Source organism: Ceratotherium simum, chromosome 37 (assembly GCF_057802395.1).
Source record: "Ceratotherium simum simum isolate JZ-2026a chromosome 37, ASM5780239v1, whole genome shotgun sequence".
NCBI lineage: Eukaryota > Metazoa > Chordata > Mammalia > Perissodactyla > Rhinocerotidae > Ceratotherium > Ceratotherium simum.
The window spans coordinates 22,227,455-22,248,496 of NC_141936.1; the positions used below are offsets into that span (position 1 = coordinate 22,227,455).

At 47.5% G+C, this 21,042-nt stretch overlaps 1 pseudogene; it reads left to right on the forward strand.

Annotated features, from left to right (window-relative positions):
- Positions 1-9,849: 9,849 nt before the first annotated feature.
- LOC147912318 (fatty acid-binding protein 5 pseudogene) lies at positions 9,850-10,250 on the forward strand (annotated as a pseudogene).
- Positions 10,251-21,042: the final 10,792 nt, after the last annotated feature.

The window sequence follows — 21,042 nt, forward strand, 5'->3', positions numbered from 1 at the left end:
TCCTCTACTTTATATGTGGGATGCCACCACAGCATGGCTTGATGAGTAGTGTGTAGGTCCACACCCAGGATCCAAACCCATGAACCCCACGCCTCCAAAGCAGAGCATGTGAACTTAAACACTATGCCACTGGGCTAGCCCTGCAAAGGAACCCTTTATTCCATGGAATATTTTTTATCACATCCTGGGCCTTTACGTCCCACCGAACACATTTTGTGAAACCCTTCTCTAACCCTTGAAGGAGAATGGATGAGTTTAACACTTCACCTTCACCCTGGGTGTGACGAGAGAGCAGGGCTAGTGAGGACACTGTATCTCTTATTCACTCCCACCACCCTTGGAATGGACATCACTCACACAGGCTTGCAAATGGCTTTCCTCCTCTGCCCTGGACACATGCAATATCTGCAAAGAGCAAAGGATTCCCAATGCCTGTTCTAGTCTTTTACCCCACATCAGTCTGGGCCCTGAGAAACCCAACATGAGCCTCCAATAGACACAGTTAAGACAAGGAGATCCAAGAGGACTCCACCCAGAAGGGAGGAAATTGGAAGTCCAGTATGATACATTCTCTTTAGTCACATTGCCCAACTTCGATTAGACACCCTGGTCTCCAAACTCATGCATAACGGCTTTAACCTAGGTCCACCCAGGTGGAGCCCCTTGAACACCCTGCAGAAACCACTGAATTCGATATGGGGCCTCCCTAGTCAAATTCCGTGTGATTCATCTGGATCCCACACTTTAGCATTTCAATTCTTTCTACTTTTTATTATTCTGTTTCATCTATGGAATTTATCTGCCCACCTAGAATGTAAACTCCAGGAGACTTGAGGCGACATCTTATTCTTCCTCTGTTTTTCCCAATAGCATCTAGTTCTCAATAATAGGTACAGAGGAAGTACTTAATAAACAATATTAAATTGTAATTAACAGAATCTCTTCTGCTTCTTATCCACCCCAGGAAAGGGAGGAGGTAAAATAGGAAAGCCCTCTTAACCCACCTCCGCTGACTGACTCACAGACTCTACCATGCCCTCCATTTCCACTGCGAAGTAACCCAGGAAAGCCCACAGCACATTGATTGCTCACAGCCACTGAGCCACTCTCTCAGGCCCAGGGATGCACTTCTGTTCCCACTAGTTGAGTGGTTTGCTCATCAAGAGTCGGTCGTGTTCCCAAATTTGCCCATACCTGTTGTATGGGGTACTATAGTTATGTATTTTAAATAGAGTTGCTGAGACAGACGCTTGATTCCCACCAGACTAGACATTCTCCACTTGCCCCTCCAGTCCCATTCTCCACCCTCTTCCAATCTTCTCTGTGCCACAGGAGGCTGACCTCTACGGACAGGATCAATCAGGCCTCCTTGTCCTCTGGCTTCTGGTTGGATTCAGCCAATGGAAGGTATCGGTAGGAGATGGAAGGTGAGAGGAAAGAAAGGTTGGGCTGTTTATCCCCCTGACTCCCTCTTTGCCGGTTTTGAGCTTGAGAGTGGCTGAATTCTTCTAGCAAAAACCGTAGCACCTGCCAGGCAGCTATCTCTTATAGCTACTTGACAACCTCGCCCCTAGGGATGGGAACAGCTTCCCACTGTTGCTAGTAACTGTGCCCTTCATCTCTCCTTGGTTTCCCTCAACCCTACCCAAGCTGTATAGCTCCTTTGCTAAACTCTTTTCAACCCTTCCTTCTGAGTGTACCATCTCTTTCCTACCCCCAGGACCCTCACTGATCCACCTACCACCAAAAATTTCTCTTTCTCTTCTTTTCTAACAGAGCCCCATTTTGTTCTAATTCTATGATTCCAAGTGCTTCAGGGAGCATCTCTCTCATGCCGGGGGGGGGGCGGGGAACAAGACTTAAAGAGATTAAGTAACTAACCTAAAATCTCACAGCTCCAAAACAGCAAACCTGGGAATCTGTCTTAGCCTGGATTGCCCAGAGAAAGCAAAGCCCTAGAAGAAGATTTATGCATGAGTAATTTATTCAGGAATGTGATCCCAGGATCAGGATTAAGGGACAGGGGAATTGAAACAGGGCAGAAAGGAAGTCAATGCTAGGACGTGTTATTAAATTGGCCACTGGTAAGGGAATTGCATGCTTGATCCCGTGTCCACCTGAAAAACCCTATGAATTTTAACTTGGGATTGTCCATCTGGGGGAAGAAAAGGGAGGAGCATTTAATCCAACAGCTCCCATCCCCCATTGGTTAAGGGCTGCCCCCACCCCAGGTGTTAATTGCTTTGCACTCCCAGGTTGCATATATGGGAGTGCCTAGTGGTTTCCTGTGTATGCTCCATGTTGTGCCATCAAGAAACCCAGGACAGATAGCAAAGGCACACAATAGTGGTGTGAGATGAGGCATTGACAGGTTATGTCTTTATGAAGTGGGTAAGTCTCTGTGGAAGTGGTCACTGCAGTAGTAGCTGGAAGGAGTGCATCTAAGAGCCAAGAGTGAGCCCAATAAAGTTATGTTCAAGAAGGGACTGATACAGTCCACCCCTATTACCACTCATATCCACTCATGTCCTCCCTCCCTTAAGTCTAATCTATCACAGAGTCTCCTTCAGAGTCGTGGCCAGCCACAATCTCCCCAAAGACTTACTAAAAGAGGGTTAGTGAAACCAGCTGTAGACCCTACTGCTACAGCTGTCCTGAAGCCATAATTAATATTCTTCATCCCCTGCCTCCACCCTTTCCAGATTCCCTCCCTCTCAGTCATCACTTCCATGGGTCTGGATTGCTTTCCTGGTGGAGCATCACAGGCCCCCCAGAGAAGGGTCTGTGTCTTTAGTTGTCTTGCCTCTGATAGGCTATGGCTGGTGAAATTGCTCATTCACTAGTATCACTGAGCAAGGAAGAATGAAGAGATGCCCAATGAATCCTATGAATTCCAGATGTACTCCTCTCTGCCCTTCACTGTAGAGAAGCCACCATAGTTCCTCATCTCAATCAGGGTCTATTACCTCCACCAATGTAGTGACTCCTTGCTTTGCCTTCAATCCATTGGCCAGAGGAGCCCAGAGTGAGCTAGATGTCGTGGTAATAGGTAGAAGGTCCAAGGTGCAACGGCTTGTCATTTACCTTGGAGGGGGTATTTCGGTTTGCTCCAAACCACTGAACCCCCTAAAAACATACTCAACCTAGTAGATCTTTGAATTTTTGTGGAGCTTACCTCCCACTTCCTGTCATGCATGTGTCTTAGTAAGACCACTTCCTGCTAACACGTCCAATTAGTGTGATTTCATCAATATCATGAACAGAGAGCAGAGAGGTTGTTCTGAGGACTAAACCCCTAATACAGAGAAAGCATTTAACACATATGGACTTTCTTCCTTCTCTCATGTCATTTATTTGTTCTGTTCTCCCTAGTTCATGTACTTTCTTAAAGGTTTTGGGGTACCCACATCAAGAGTTTGGTTTGATGAATTGGGACCAGAATTTGGTCCAGGCCTCGCTTCTCAGGAGGCCTGCCTCTATGACCCACAGGTCCATGAGCTCCCCGGATCATGGATCAGTCGTATTAGTTATTGTGAACTCTTCAGACCTAGGCAGTCCCTGGCACAAAAATCTGTGGAATTGAACTAAATTATTTGAGCTGGGTTGACCCATGAAGGGTCTAAGCAATTCCCAGGGAGCACTGGCTGCCTTTGCCCAAATTCTCTGCCTGTGGTACAAAAATAGAAGAACAAACGTTTCCCCTAAGATTTTTCACTGGGTCCCTATTTCCTAGAAGATGCCGTTCTTAGGATATTTTTAATCAAACAGAGTTCTTTTGACATCATTTGTGCAAATCAGAGCCCAGAGGAGAAGCAACAGGTAGAGACAGCCATGATCCTGAAGGCAGAGTCGTGCCTCAGAGACATAAGAAAACAGTTGGTACACTCTCACGGAGGACCTTTATCCCCTCCCCTCCCCTCCCCATCTCATTTCATTTTTACATTTACCATGCACCTGCTGTGTTAAGTACCATGCTTTTATATAGATTAGTTCACCTCATGAAGAGCAGGAATTCCAGATTATTCCTGGGCTGGTAGGGTTGGGGGATGGTCTTGGGTAAGTTTCTGGCCTATTTCCAGATCTGTAAAATGAGTGGGTGCTCAATGCTATATAATCTCTCAGGATTCTTCCAGTCCAAATTTGCTAAAATTCTATGCAGCTTTGAGGTCTATTTTCTCCCTTCCAGCAGAAGCTGAGTAGAGCTTCTAAGCCTCTCTCAACCTGAGCTTCCTCTCCAAGAATGGAGCTTGAGCCAAGGGCCTGAGTGCAGGGGGCTTAGTTTTTTAAATGAAACAAGAGTGGGCAAGGGGAGGAAGGAAGGAAGGAAGGAAGGAAGGAAGGAAGGAAGGAGGGAGGGAAGGAAGGAGGGAAAGAAGGAAGGAGGGAGGGAGGGAAGGAAGGAAGCAGGGAAGGAAGGAAGAACAGAAGGAAGGATGAAGGAAGGAGGGAGGGAGGGAAGGAACAAGGAACGAGGGAGGAAGGAAGGAAGGGAGGGAGGGAGGAAGGAAGGAAGGAAAGACGGTCACATAGTCTTCCAGAACCCCAATTCACCTGAAGAAGGACCAAGTGATCTCTTCCCGAGTCATAAAGTTATTGTGAGGAGGAAATGATTTCCCAGACATGACAGTGCAGAAAGGCGTACCTGCCAGCTGTCACTGTGGTAGAAGGGCATTGTGAAAAAATGCTGGTTTTAGAAACGTTCTGACTATATTCTGTATGAATGACCTTATGTACTGTACAAGACTAGTTATTGGTTATCTGCTTGTCACCTCATCAGCCACACTCCTGTACTGGTCTCTATTTCCCCTATTTCCCCATTTAAACAGCCCTCCGTTGCCTATAGATGTATTGTCCCATACAGTAGCCCCTAGCCACATGTGCCTATTTAAGTTGAAATATAAATAAGGTAATCTAATTTAAAAATTTAATTAATTAGCCACACAAGTCACATTTCAAGTGCTCAGTAGCCATGTGTGTCTGGTGGCTGCCATATTGAACAGTGCAGATATAGAACATTTACACCATCACAGAAAATGCTGTTGCACAGTGCTGTGAAAGGATATTCCAAACTTGCATAAGCCACAGGGTCATCCATAGTTTAGTCCCAACCTACCTGTCCAAGATCATCTCCGGCCTCATCCATCCATCTGCTTCCTTATATTCTGCACCAAACCATATCTTCTTCCTGGCCAGTACTACCACTGGTCCATGACTTTCTTCGTGTGGTTTCCTTTGCCGACAATGCCCCCCCTCCCCTGTACCCCACCCTACTCTCTGCTCCTGTCTGCCTAGAAAACCCTGCTCACCGTTCCAGGCCCAGTGCAAAAAGTTCCTTCTTCGAGGCAGTGTTTCATGATGCTCCCAGAAATACTTAATGAGTCCCTTTTCTCTGGTGTCACCAATTACAACACCTACACTCTGATGGTCTCAGGGTGTGTTTGCAAGTGGCTCTCTCTTGCTGGTCTCTGAAGCCCTTGAGGGCAGGGACTGGGTCTCATTCATCTTTGTACCCCCGGGGCTTTGCCCAGTGCTCGGCAGAATGGAGCCCTTGATCCACGTCAAGGCCACGGATCCTATCTCTCGCTACCTCTCTTCCTTGTCACAGCTCTGGCTCAGTCACAGTTGGTCACCCTTAAGAGCAGGGTTTCCCCGCAGGAGCTGGTTCCTCCCATGCGGGTAAAGATGTGGAGAGAATCCCCAGTGGGAAGCCAGAGCTCAGGCCTCGTCAGTGGCCACGGGGAAGATGTCAGTTGAAGAAAGCAGGGCTGAGGGGGAGAGCTGGCTCCTAGGAGAGAAGGGACGAGGAAGGGCAGTCCCAGAACACACACACTGACCATTCTTTCCCAGTGGAATACTCTCTGCCTGACCTCTCTGGCGGCCACACTGGCAGCTCTCCCAGCCTCCCACGTGAGGCATTCTCCTCGGGGCCCTGTTCCACGTGCCCTTCCAACAGCCCTGGGGCCAACAGAGCCTCTCATGGCTGAATGCGCCCCCTGCCTGCTCCCCAAGCCCCTTTCCAAATGAGCGCATCCACACCGTATTCCTCACCGCCTCTCCCGCCCACGTCTTGTCCTCCTGGGTTCTTAGTTCGGTTACCAGCCTCACCATCCTTCCAGCTTCCTTGCTAGAAACCTCCCTTCAAACTTGGCCTCTCCCTTCCTTCTCCCCCAAGGCCACCTCCTGCCATCAGTCAGAAGCCCTGCCCATTGGACTCCTGCAGTGGCCTTAACTGGCTGCCACTGGACTTAACAGGTACCCATTTCTTATCTCATGGACGACATCACTGTAATAGCTTCCTAACCAGGCTTTCCTTCTCTGATTTCCAACCCTTTCCATCCGTTCTGTCAGAATCATCCTCCTAAAACACAAATCATCCTTGTCCTCCAGACCTCTGCTCTCCCCCATTGCCCACAGGTGAAAAACAAAAGCCAAACTCCTTGGACAAGTATTCAATTGGCTCCCAGGTCTGAGCCTCACTTACCCTGGCTGCCTTCTCTTTGCTGGAATATGCCATCTGCTTTCCCATGGGAGGCCTTTTCTCTGCCTCCATGTCCCCCCCAACACATGGGCTCCAAAAAGTTCCGCTCAAACATCACCCCTCTGTGCAACCCTGGGGGCAGGCTGCCATCCTCACCACGGCTGCCTGGGTCACACCCAACTTCCACACATACAAGTAGAGGGACCTAGAGAAAGTTATTGAAACTCACTTGCCTCAGTTTCTTCATCTACAAAATGGGATCATAGTGCCTCCTACCAGTTGTTGGGCAGATGGAATGAGATACTTTATTGAAACCCTGGCACACAGCTGTCTCTTTCCACCGTTGGTGGTGGTGTGTTGTCTCCCAGACAGATTTCATCAGTCCTGCCTCCCCCCTCCAACCATATTCCGCCTGAGTCTCTAGTACGGGGACTCATTCTTTGGCTCTGTAACAGGATTGGTTTTGCCCATGGATGCCTCACTCAGAAGACACAGGAATCAATCTGGTTTACCCATCACCTCCCCAGGCCTGTCACGGAGCTGAATTCCTCCTGCCTGCTCCCCCTCCTCAGATCTTGCCACCCCCACCCGCTCCCAACAAAGGCCTCTCTAATCCTGGCTCCACGGAAGTTGTGTGTGCAAGTGTGAGAGGGTGCTTGTGAGTGTGAGAATGTGTGAGCATGTTTGTGCAAGAACACGTGTAAGTGTGACAAATGTGTGTGAGGGTCTGAGATATTTGTGAGCATGTGAGTATGAGAATCTCTGTGTGTGTGTGTGTGTGAAAGTGACTGTGTGAGCGTGTCTGTGAGGGTGTACATGTGTGTGTGAGAATAGACTGCATGAGTGTGAACACGAGTGTATGAGAATGTGCCCGTGAGCGTGTGTGTGTTGGACAAAGCTGCTTTCCAGTACAAATCCTGGAGTTTCCCTGTCCCCTTGACGGTGCTTACAGTCAAAATCTCTGCGTCTGTCAACAGTCAAAGCATCTTCAGGAAAAGCTGCAAAACATTCGTTCAACTTGTTTCCACCCCCAGGTGCCTTATCTTGCTGGGAATCTGGGGAGTCTGTTCTGCCTGCACACTGATTAGCTCATGTCTAATGAGCACTCTCTGTGTGCCAGGCATTTCACTTATCAGCAACAAATAAATTCTCAGAGGTAGTTACTCTTATTATTTCCATTTTTCAAGTGAAAACAACTAAGGCACAGAGAGGTTAAAGAACTTACCCAAAGTCACACAGCGAGTGATGGATCCCAGATTCAACCCAGGAAGTGTGACAATAATGCTTGTGTGTGTAATTACTCAATTTACTGCCAGAAATGGCTGTTTCACTTCTGTCCCACCTGCACGCTGCTGAGATCTGAGATAAAGTGTGTGCGTGTGTGTATGACTCAGTAACCAGGAAATGAAAACTGGGCAACTTGGGCAGGAGCCGGAAGAAAGAGCAGAAACATGGGAGCCAAGGAGGGGTCTCATGGGTCTCAAAGGTTCAACCATGTAGGTCTCTGAAAAGCACCCCCGCTGGGCTGGAGCCCAGTGTAAGTGACCTGGGGCCTGGAGGATCGGCCTGACACCCAGGGAGTGCCAGTTGGACTGTAGGCTGCAGCAATTTGTTCCCGGTTGAAGCCAACCCACTTGGAGTTGTGAGATCAGCAGATGTCCGGGCAGGGTGGGGTTGCAGAATCCCAAGCTTGCAATCAACCCCTTACTGGTGCAACTTGTGCATCCAGAGGGGCTGCAGCCGTCATTCCCAAGGTAAGGCTCAAGGGCCAAAAACAGCAGGATCCCCTCAGAGAGCTCACTAAATTGCAAATTCCTGGACCCCACTATACTGAACCACAGTCTCTGAGATGTGACCTGGAAATCTGCATTTTTTACAAGCTCCTCTAGTGGTTGAGATTTGCTCTCAAATCTGAGAACCAATAACCTACAGAAATGCATAGCCAGCTGTCTTCGATCAGGTTCCGCAGAAGCAGACCCTGAGGGTTCTTATGCAATGATTCATTATGGAAGTGCCCCCTAGAAAGGCTGAGAAGCAAATGGGGGAGCAGGACAGGAAGGGAGGAAGCCAGCAAGGATGTGGGCTCAGAGGAAGTGCTGCAGAGGGTGGCTTCCGCCTCATACCCCAGGGACTCTGGAGGGTAAGTCATGATTCCAGGGTCAGCCACCCTAAGTCCTTCAATATCAAGATCTCGATCACATCTAAGACTTTGCTGATTTTCTGGTCAAAACTGGGTTTTTATTGGTGAAATTAGTGACTTGTTTGTTAGCATGAAGTATAACAGAAACGAGTTCGTTTTGTGAAATAAAGATATATATAATATGTGAATTGGCTACAATAGTTCAGAAACACTCCCCACATTACATGACGAGAGTCTAAGAACCCAAGAAGACCCAGGCCTGTGCCTAGGATGGCTTCTGGGACTTGGCCCCTAAGTGATCCTGTGTCCAGCCTCTGGTCAGGAGGATTTCCATTGGCCTGAGCTGATTATCAGCGTAACAGGATGCTGCCTTTGGGACTGTGGTTTCTGTCTTGAGTAAACATGGGAGATGGCATGTAGATGGCAGAGCATCTACAAGGACGCAGAGTGGGCCTCATTTAGGCTAACAGAGCAGATGTGTAATCATGCCTATCTGACCGTGAATGCTTATCTGATAACTGCATTATAAATCTGGCCTGAGCCTTGCTATCATTAGAATGCGGTGACGGGAATGAGAAGGAGCATCCAACCTCCCCCAACCCGAGCCTCTACGACTCTACATTTAACCACGGAAAAGTACCCAAGCGTTGTGCTTGAGCAGACTGACTCAGCTTGGCCGTGACAGGGAGGACATCCTGGGAGTGACACACTTACTGTGGGATGAGCAATCACGATTGTGGGTGGAGTTCCCCAGACCACCTGCCTCAGATCACCGAGGAGCTTGTTAAAGAGTAAATTCCTGGGCCCTTCCCAAGACCTACTGAATCATAATCAATGAGGGGGGTAGGGGAGAGGAGGTTGGTAACTGGCGTTTTTTAGAAAGTACCCCAGTGATTTTCCACACACTAAAATTTGAGAAACGTTGCTAAGAAAATTTCTTCTCACTTCCTCATCCTCACCCCAAGGTCAAAGCTCATGGCTGATGTGGTGGGTCTCCAGAGAACGGGTATCACCCATTTAATGTTCTTCCTTGATTGCATCTCCAGATCTACTTCTGATAAGGGGAGAGCCATCCAGGAGGTGAAAGTTGTCAGAAATACGGGGGCTGGAGTTTTGTGAACTCCACTACTAAGAATTCGAGCAGGAGGATGCATCTCCCATTGGCCACCTGATTCCCACTCCCCAAACCTGACCCTGCTCTGCCCACCATGAATGCTCACCCAGGCCCACCATGGCCGCCATTCAGCTGGGAGAAAGATGGCGCCCAGTGGAGAGTGTAGACTTTGATGAATACATGAAGGCAGTAGGAGGAGGAATGGCTCTGTGAAAAATGGGTGCGATGGCCAAACCAGATGGTGTCATCTCTGCGATGACAACAGCCTCACTGTAAAAACTGAAAGCACTTTGAAAACAACACAGTTTTCTCACAAACTGGGAGAGGAGTTTGAAGAAACTACAGCTGACGGCAGAAACCCTCAGATCTCAACTTTGCAAATGATGCGTTGGTTCAATATCAGGAACAGGGTGGGAAAGGAAAATATAATAATGAAAAAAGTAGAAGATAGAAAATTCGTGGTGGGACGTGTTATGAACAACGTCACCTGTCCTCAGATCTATGAAAAAGCAGAATAAAAATTTCATCATCTCTTTCGCCAGTAATTAGCTGTGAGAATAAACAAGCTCAATTCAAATCTCCATATTGCTGCTTTTTTTTTCATTGCTGTGTTCAATTATCTTTGTCACAAACGTTTTACATGAGACTATTTCAAAGTGTTGTTTTAATTAGGTTGACCCTTTGGTTAGTAAATAAACATGTTTTTGCTTAAAAAAAAAATCATTCAGGGCCAACTAGGTGACGCAGTAGTCAAGTTCGGGCGCTCCACTTTGGCAGCCTGGGGTTCACAGGTTCAGATCCTGGGTGCGGACCTATGCACTGTTCATCAAGCCATGCTGAGGCGGTGTCCCACATAGAGCAACTAAAAGGATGTACAACTATGACATACAACTATCTAGTGGGGCATTGGGGAGAAAAAAGGAAAAAAGGAGGAAGATTGGCAACAGATGTTAGCTCAGGGCCAATCTTCCTCAAAAAAAAATAATAATAATAATAATAATAATTCAAGCAGGAGGCAAACACCTAACAGAGCTTCTAGCTATTATCCCAACAGAAAGTTATCATGCAGGTATATGCTTCTCGGACTTCATGAAGTTCTAAAGTCCTTATAATTTCTCCCACTTTTAGTAAAACTAAGATGTGGGCATGGAAGCTGGGAGATGATGGGCTTATCTTTGGTGACAGTGGGGAAATTGGTGAAAGCCAGTCTTTGTTGGGGGAGAAGCAGAGCAAGGAATGGAATGGAGAGTGACAGCTCCCCAAAACAGAGAGTGGAGGGAGCTACTCAATGAACAAAGAAATTAGGAGCTGCTGTGACTTATGCAAGGAGAGTGAGCCAGGGGTTGGGCTCCGTGCATCCCTTTCCTGATCCCATTTATTTCTCCCAAGAAGCCAAAGATTGTGTCTAGTTTTTCTCTTGACAGATAAGAAAACTGAAACCCAAGGGGCCCAGTGACCTACCAGATCACTCAGCTGGCAAGTGGCAGAGTCCTGGAGGTGACCTGCATCAGAAAGCGTCCCAGGCACAGGAGAGACATGGCAAAGGCCTTGAAGATGGAGGGGGCCGGGAAAGCTCAAGAACCAGAACCGAGGGGGGAACAACGCGAGGGGAGCACAGAGAGCAAGCGGACAGCGGGGAGGGGTGGGACCTGTGGGTGAGGCACCCCTCCTTTGCTGAGAAGTCTTGAGAACACAAACCAACAGTTATTAAACAACAGCCATGTGCCCGGCGTGATAAGAGGTGCTCTCTCTGCTCCCTTAGACTCTGATCAAGGGGAAGAAAAAAGAAAAAAAAAGACTTGTCAGTGAGTGCCCAGTTACAAAGTCAAGACACAGCACATCTTGGAGCCAGAAGCTGCGAGCTCAACAGCCTCCAAGCCCAGTTTGCTTGGAAAAGCAGGGGGCCTGGGAAGTTCCATGCTCCTCTTTCCTTCCTTCTCTCCCTCCTTCCTTCCTTCCTTCTTTTCTTCCTTCCTTCCTTCCTTTTTCTTTCTTTTATTTTTTTTATTGAGTATAATTGACTTAAAACATTGTGTAAGTTTGTGGTATACAAAGTGTTGATTTGATGCATTTATATGTTGTAATACGATGGCCACCATAACACTAGCGAACACCTCTATCATGTCTCATCATCATTATTTCTTTTTTGTGGTGAGGGCATTTAAGATCTAGTCTCTTAGCAACTTTGAAGTATATAATACAGTATTCTTGACTATAATCACTGTGCTATGCATTAGATCTCCAGAACATATTCATCTTCCAGGTGCAAGTTCGTAAGCTTTAACAACATCTCTCCTATCCCCCCATCCTCCAGCCCCTGGTAACCACCATTCTACTCTCTGTTTCTACAAGTTTGGCTTTTTTAAATTCCACATATAAATGATATCATACAATATTTGTCTTTCTCTGTCTGACTTATCTCACTAAGCATAATGCCCTCAAGGTCCATCTCTGCTGTTGCAAATGGCAGAATTTCCATCTTTCTCATGGCTGAACAACATTCTATTGTATATATGTGTGTGTGTGTGTGTGTATAGATATATATAATACGTTTCTATATTCATTCATCACTTGACAGATACTTAGGTTGTTTCCCTATCTTGGCTCTTGTGAATAATGCTGCAATAAACATGAGGGTGCAGATATCTCTTCCATGTGCTGTTTTCATTTCCTTTGGATATATACCAGAAGTGGAATTACTGGATCATATAGTAGTTCTATCGTTGACTTTTTGAGGGAGCTCCATACTGTTTTCCACAGTGGCTGCACCAATTTATGTTCCCACCAACAGTGCACAAGAGTTCCCTTTTCTCCACATCGTCGCCAACGCCTGTTATTTCTTGTCTTCTTGATGATAGCCATTCTAACAGGTGTGAGGTGATACCATATTGTATTTGATTTGCATTTCCCTGATGACTAGTCATGTTGAGCACATTTTCATGTACCTGTTGGTCATCTGGATGTCTTCTTTGGAAAAATGTCTATTCAGTTCCTCTGCCCCTTTTTTAAACCAGCTTGTTTGGTTTTTTTGTTATTGAGTTGTATGAGTTCTTTGTATACTCTGGATATTAACTCCTTATCCAATATACGGCTTGCAAATATTTTCTTCCATGTTGTAGGTTGCCTATTCATTTTGTTGATTGTTTCTTTTGCTGTGCAGAAGCTCTGTATTTTGATGCGGCCTTTTTTCTTTCTTTTATTCAAGCATGCAGCAAATATTGCTGACACCCACAGGCCAGACACTCAGAAACCAACTTCCCAAGCATCTTCCCGTCCATTATCTCCTCTGGTCCTGACATCAACCCCAGGAAGTGTGAGGCATCATCGTTCCCATTTTAAATGTTGAAGAAACTGGCTGAGGACCCACAACTGGTCACTGGCCATGTGTGGACTTGAACTCAGATCTCTCTAAGTCTAAATGCCTTATTTTTTGTTGATTTTCCATAGGATTTTCTACAGGGTGAGACCCTATAGCCTCATCCTCACGTTTTCCTCTCTGAGGCAGTTGTTGGACAAACTCTGTGCACCATGAGCTCCATTCCCACCCCTGCCAAAGCTGCCATCAGAGGAGGGACAGGCTGGGACAGGGAGAGAACTGTTTGGCAGGCCTTCCTGAGAGTCCCGGATCATGGGCCAGGCCATTGCTCACCTCCAGGATGAGCTAAATCTGCCCCTCCACCCACCACCCACAAGATGGCAGGGAAGCAGGAGACCAAAGGAAAGAGCATGTTAACCACCTGCAAATCGCATACTTGAGAGGTGTGAACACTGAGAACAAGAACGCAATGTGTACCTACTGGACCAGGGGCTGGGGACAGTCAGAGGAAGCTACTGGAGGGGCAATTAATGGGAGAGAAGAAAGGAAGACTGGAGGGTGGAGAGAGCCTGCCCCAAAAGGATCAGGATATGGAACTGAAAGTGGGGGTCACACACAGCCCATTGAAAGACCAGTTGGATGAGCCTGGTTTGAAGAATGTCCAGCATCAGCAGACACTGGCAGGGAGGGCTCACAACCCCAGCCTTCTTGCAGGGAGTCTGGGATGGACTGAAGGGAGAGAGGCGCCTGCCACTGCCTCGGAGAGCTGAGGGGACTGAGATGGGGAGGAAGACAAGGCTTACTTCTGAGGGGAGGCTTGGAGGTGGGGGTAAGGCAAGTAGTACTCTAGCATGAAAGAGGCATTTGGCAGCAGAATCTAGAATTCTGCCTGATCCAGAGCTTCACCAAGTGTTCTTTTCTGTGTCTGTGATGACAAAGATAAAGTGGGAGGAAAACAAACCAATGGAACATGCAGAGTTCCTCTCTCACCTCCCTTGACCCAGCAGAAAGCAACTCCACTGGGCGACAGGGGTGTTGGAGAGAGCACATGAGCAAGTTCAATACAGGGCTCTGAGATTCACCCTGGATTTGGGAAGATCACCCCCACCACCTGAGCAGTAGCCAGCCACCTCTTCCCACTCCCACCTCTAGCTTGGGAAAATGATCAGGATAAGCTGCCCCAGAGATGGATGCCAGCACAGGTCATCCAATCTCTGGAAGCAACAGCCGGGCCCCTTATCTCTGCAGCTGTTAGGCAGCCTCGGCAAGAACAGGCTCTGGTTACAGGGTATAAACAGGCCGCAGAATCAGCTGGCTGTGGTTGGCCCATGCCCTTGGATCTTCTGCTTTGGGGGATGGGAATGCAGGGAGGGGGCTGGGGGAGCGATTTGCAAGGTGGGCTGCTCCCTCTCTGCTCTCCACCTCCTCCTCTCCTGCTCTCATCTGAATTTTCTCCAGGGACTACAAATCTTCCTTTCCCAGGGTAGTCATGTGTACAGGTCCCCGTGACCTCGGTGTGGGCTGCGATACACGTGAGCAGCCCATCCTACAAGTGTGTCAGGTCAGAACTGTGTTGCTTTTGGCCGAAGGCCACCCCATCATCCATGTGCATACATACAGTCCCTTCCTTTGAACAACAAGAAAAACAGTATATTTGTCTTCCTTCCAACCCTAACCGTGAGATGGAAGGTTTGTATCGTTTTGACTCTATGAGTCCCCTTTGCACCCAAAATGATGTCCTGCATCTTTGGAGCATTCAACCAACTGCAGATGACCAGAGTGAGTGTGCTCAGCAAAGGCTTCCAGGGTTAACTTTGCAAACCCCACAGAAGGAGGTTCTCTCTCTCTCTGGAAGAGAAACCAGAAATCCAAGGCTAGTCTTCTTACCAAAGGGCCTCCCTATATCCTCCAGAACCAAGGACTGCTGGGCTGGGACTCTTCTGCCTGCTGGCTGAGAACTTGAGAGCCGATGACATCCCGTAGGCCCAGCCAGGTCTATGAGTTCTAAAGACACTGTGTGTATCCCAAATAGAAGAGAAGAAACCCCTGGTAGCTGAACCGACTAGTATTGATCTAAGCAGCTTGATCAGGTATCAAAAGGGCAAAAATATTGGCTTGACTCAGCCTCAGTGCCACCTCAAGTTTCCTAATTGATGGGCTTGTGGAATTTTCTCTGTAGTGCTTACTTAACAATTATTACAGATCAATTCTCAATCATTATAAAAGCTAAGTTGTTGCTTTGCATAGCTGTGTGATCTTGAGTCTCTTCTCTTCTCTGCTAGCCTGTTTCCTTCCCACAAAATGCAGGGTCTGATCAGTCTATATGTGCTCATCAATCTATATGGGCTAATCAATCTCTCTGTGCTGGTCAACCTGCCATAGGATGAATCATAGCAGCCTGTCTTATTTTGCTAATGTGAAAAGACAGATGACTAAAAGAGCAGAGGACCTTTAGAAACTGATGCCAGGCGGAAAACAACTCATGGAGGGAAAGATAAGAAAGAAGAGGCGGCAGGGGACAGAAGACAGACTTCGAAATACTGAGCTATGGGGTCTGAAGGAGGCCCTCTGTGTTTCTAGCGAGGCCAGGCCAGGCCAGAATTCTGTGGTTCAGTTATGCAGCTACTGAGGTACTCTGCTCTCTATCATTTATGAAGTTGGTTTGTGTAGATTTGGTGTGTGTGTGTCTGTGGGTGTGGGTGTGTGTGTGTGTTTTAACTTGGCTGACTTGAAACTTCCTTCTTGGAAGGAGAGGTTTCCTTCTCTTTAAAAAATGCTTATTGATCACGTACAAAATTAAGAAAACCTTATATATCACAAACATAACACTACGTACAGCAATAAATACCTGGAGGGCAGGCCAGTGCTGCCCCTCCTGGACAATAGTTTAGCTATAAATACTGCACACAGCAGAGGTGGGCACCAAGGCCACTGGCCTGACCTCTGGGTCGCTGAAGTGCAGGGTATCCAGGCCTCACCTCACATCCAAACCCCAGCTCCTCCTCCTCAGATCCTTAACAACCCCCCTTGCAGACACGCACTTGTGGAAGCACACACACGCGCACACACACAGTGGTTTAATCAATGCATATCGAATGAAGACACTTAGTTAACAGATTTAAGGAACTGTTCATCCATTCAACAGTTATTGTATACCTATAACATGCAGGGACCTGTGTTAAAATTAGGCCAATTGCACAAATGCGTCTGCCAGAGCAGAGAAAATTCAGTTTGGGGCTGTTTAGCAATTTAATCAAAGAGCTAAACTATTTTTAAAATAGCCCTGAATGATGGTGTTTTTTTCCTACACTTGGATAGTCAGGCACATGGGCCTTGGCATGAAAATGTTCTTGAGATCCAAACTGGGGTGAGGTATGTGGCTAAAAAGACCTTCGAGCACTGCCAGTCCTTTCCATGCTTCTGGAAGGTTTTTGAAGAAAAAAGAAGGAAAAAAAAAAGACGCATCCTTCGGTTTCGATAAGCACCCTCTGTACATGTATTTATCTCCTTAGAGGTGGCTGGCCAAAGAGTCTGCTAAAAATATAATGAAAGAGAGGGGGGTGGAGTGTGGGGGAGAGAACTAAAAAACTAACCCTGCTCATTTCTGCCTGCCTCCCACCACAAATTCACCACAACGTTTAAGCGTATCTCCATCAGCCCCTCTTCTCAGCCCTTTTTGGCGCCTGACCTGGGTAAACTATTTTTCCAATAAAAGGGAAAAGTACTCTCAGGGGCTCCAGAGTCTCAGAGAGTGAGAACAACTCTCTAGCTTTAAGCGGATCTTTGTTCTGAGACCACCACCTCCCAGGGGTGAGTTTGGTGGCTGGAAGACTGGCCCATTTTGTGGGTCGCAGAGGCCACCAGATCCCAGAGGTATCCGGGAATCAGTTTAATAGGCTTCCAGAGGGCCAGCCAGCTGGGAAGAGCCAAGCGTCCTGTTTCTCATCTTCCAGGCTCTGGTCATCCACGTCGTCACTGGAGTTTGCCCAAAAGGAAGAGAGGACGAGAGCCCAGCAGGAGCGGTCCGGTAGCCGGGCGGTTCGCTCGCTGGGTTCCTTGGAGCGGCTTCTACTCTTCCCTTTCAGCCAAACCCAAAGGTTACTGGAGCAGGCTGGCCTGCTCGGACGAGGAGAGCTGAGTCATCCACGGGACAGGATAGCAGCAGCTGTAAATTATCCTGTGTTTAAGGATGGCTTTCTGAAACTCTGGCTTGGGGCTGGGAGTCTTTATTTATATCTCTCACAGGAATATTTTTCAAACTCATGACAGTGCACTCTGTATGGCTTTGGGGACACTCCAAGCACCTGGTCTCCTCTATAATAAGCCCTGCAGGTGACAGGTCCTCAGAGGCCCTGGGCCTGGGCTCCAGGCTGGCTCTCACTCACATCCACACATACATCCCTCGCTGCCAGGCCAGGCCTCCGTCTCAGACATAGAAGCAGGGCCACTTCCTCTGGCCAGCGTCACATGCAGGCACACGGATACATTCAGAGACATACACGTGTTCACACACACACACACACACACACACACTCAAAATGCTAACTACTGTGAACCCACTGGTTCTCTGCACATCTCAGAGACAGCCTCTGCTCACGACGAAACATGTACACACAAGAATTACTGCCCTACAAGAATTACAGGGCCCTCCAGGAGTCAGAGGCTCACCTCCCTGGCTCAGGAGCCTTTGGCAAGTGACTGATAAATTTCTATTTCCTGTGGTAACTTAGTGTTGTGTTCTTGTTGTTGCCTGCGCCTTACGTGGTGCATAGAGAGGTACCATAGAATAGAAGCTGTGAGCAGTTCGCAGCCTTGAGACCAATTCCTCAGGCCAAATCCTCATAAGGCAGAGTGAAGGAGCCATGCAGACGGTCCTCCCTGTTTGACTACTTGGAAGAGAAGCAAACTTTGTTCAGAGGAAGAGAAAGATGGGGTAAGGCTGTCTCTCCCGCTAATAAATCCTGGCTCCTTGAATCCCTCTGTAGCCCCCACTTAACATGCTTTCTGCATCTCCCATCTCCCCTGCCTTTTCTTTTTTCTTCTCTGCTTTGTAATTAGATAATTTTATGTAGTTTGGTAAATCACTGGTTGTTATTTATTTATTTCCCTTGGTTTAGTTACCATTATTTGTTCTTTTCAAATTCTCTGCAAGATAGAAAGAGAGAGCCTCCTTCTTCCCATTGTGCTGAGAAAGGCATAGAGAAAGACAAAAATCACTACCTGGGGTCACAGAGGGCAGTGGCTGTGATAGATCTGAGTCCAACCCCGTCCCCAGACGCTGCCTGGTAATTTCCTTCTGGGATGAAAGACCCAGGACGTGTTGAAGTTCCTTTAATTCATCCAGCCCAATGTCTGTCCTCTAAGCCCTGTGCCCCCTCATCCAAATGGTACAGAACTGACCCCAACACTCACTCTGTCACCTGTCTGGGAAGCAGAACTCCCCAAAGCTTTGAGGCTAGGTCATATAGGGTTGTCTTCACCTGTCAGTAGAAGGGATGGTTAGGGCCCTACATGGGCCAGCATTGACCCTATTGTTGATTGAACCACAATGTCAGAAATTTGCAAAAATGTCAAAGTCCTCCATTAGGTAACAGTAATTCCCCACTTCCCTCTCCCACCCTTTTTCTCTCACTCCTCTTAAGCGCCTGCTGTTTACATACCTTTCCATCTCTTATCCCACTATCATGTTTAGCTATCTTCCAAGCACAGATATATACAAGGAATCACTTCCGCACCCACAGAGCATCAAGCCATCTTTCTCCCACTACTTAAACATCACCAGAATTTCCACTTCCCTGGCTAGTCTTTGCAGACAAATTTCGTTATGGTTGTTATTGTTGTTGCTGTTTTTCTCTTAACTTCACAGAGCACTAATTTTGGCCACATTCGTCCCATGTAAATGTTTGGGCATTATCTTTGCATGTCTGTTCAGTGGTTACCATTCAGTTGTGCTTTTCCTGCAGGAGTGTGTGTGCTGGATAGCTTTCATGTGTCCCTCCAGATCCTCTCTCCAACCTTCTCCACCCTGCTCTGACCCCGGTGGACCATATCAAGGCATTCCCTGGCCCTGCGGTTTTCATCTGGATTCGGCCAGCGGGAGGCACCATCTGGAGGTCAAAGGGATGAAGGAAGTGAAGTCTGAGAAGTGACTCCCCAGCTCCTTCCTTGCAGCGCTGCCCCAGGTTGACCAGGCTCCTCTGCAGAAGGAGTCACGCAGTCCTCTCCGTAGACCTACTGTATTCATTTCCTATGGCTGCTGTAACAAATTACTACAAATTGGGTGGCTTAAAAACAACAGAAATTTATTCACTCAGAGTCCTGGAGGTCAAAAATCTGGGACCAAGGTGTCCGCAGGGCCATGCTCCTTCTGGAGGCTCTGCAGGAGAATCTATCCTCTGCCTCTTCCAGCTTCCAGTGGTTCTCAGCGTTCCTCAACTTGTGGCCCCATTACTCCAGTCTTTGCCTCTGTGGTCACACTGCCTCCTCCTTTCTCTACTTCTCTTCTGTCTCCAACTCCCTCTGCCTTTCTTTTGTAAGGACACTTGTCAATGAATTTAGGGCTCACATGGATAATCCAGGATAATCTCCTTATCTCAAGATCCTTAGCTTAATTAGATCTGTAAAGACTCTTTTTCCAAATAAAGTAACATTCACAGGTTCCAGGGATTAAGATGTGGACTTATCTCTGGAGAAGCCGCCATTCAACCCACTACCCCACCCATTCTGGGTTCTAGCAATTGCTCTCTCCTTGCCGTTATAGGCCTCGGGATAATGATGCTGTTATTAGCCTTGGGGCCTGGCACTGTCCCTGGTTGTGTCCCTTTATCCCTCCCAGACCTTGTAAACAGTCCCTTTATTAAACTCTCTTCTAATTGCCTGTCCCCAGTGCTGTCTGTTTCCTGCCAGGACTCCAACTGACGCAGGTATCTTGAGATAAAGGCATCATGGAAAGAGTCTGTGTGATGCACCCTATGCAGCCCCTGAAGCAAAGTTAGGGAAGTGAAAGATTTCTTATGATGACAACACAAATGATGAGAATAAGGGCTCGGAGGGAGGAGGGACCTAGACTTCAGGAGCAGCACCAGAGCAGAAAGACTACACCCCTTGCATATGGTTCCTCCCTAAACTCAGTCACAGGCGTGAAATAAGAGGGTGCAATTAGAATGATTCTAGGTCCTTTCCAGACCCTTTCTGTGATGAAGGTCCCAATTAGAATATTTTGGCTGCAAGTGAACAGAACCAAATCCCCCTCCAATCCTGCCTCAAAAGGCTCCAATGGTGGTTCTCAAACTTTGGCATGCATCAGGATCACCCGGAGGGTTCGTTGAAACCCAAATGGCTGGGCTCCACCTCCGGGATTTCTGATCTAGTAGGTTTGGGTGGGACTCAAGAATTTGCATTTATAACAAGTTCCCAAAGGATGTTGATGCTCCTAACCCAGGGGCTATATTTTGAAAACCACTGGCTTAAACAATATGGAAAATTTACTTTCTCACAAACAAAATGCCCTTGGGGAGGGAGGCTCCAGAGTTGGTTGACTCAGTGGCTCAACCAGATCCTCTGTCATCCTTGGCATCTCAGCCTTAACCTTGGCTGGGTCCGCACAGCTGCAACCTGGCTCAACAGCTCCAGGCATCCTCTGCAGATCGGATAGAGATTACCTTCTTCAAAACCGAGAAACTTTCTCTGAAGTCTTCCAGTCAATATCTCCTTAAACCACTCTGGCCAGAATTACATCACATGCTTCTGCCTAAACCAGTCACTGTTAATGGGGCAGGAATGACAATGATTGGGTGACACTAATCAGTCCCACAAAGGAAGAGTAGACAGCAACTGCATTGATGGGCTCTGCCAACAATGATAAAAGAATATACGGCCTAAAGTTTTGTGCCTGCAAGAGTACTTATTGGTTATTGTCCGTTCAACAAACATTCTCATTTCCTTTCTTCTAGTGACAGAACGTGAAGCCCTACTTAGAGGGATGGGGACATGAC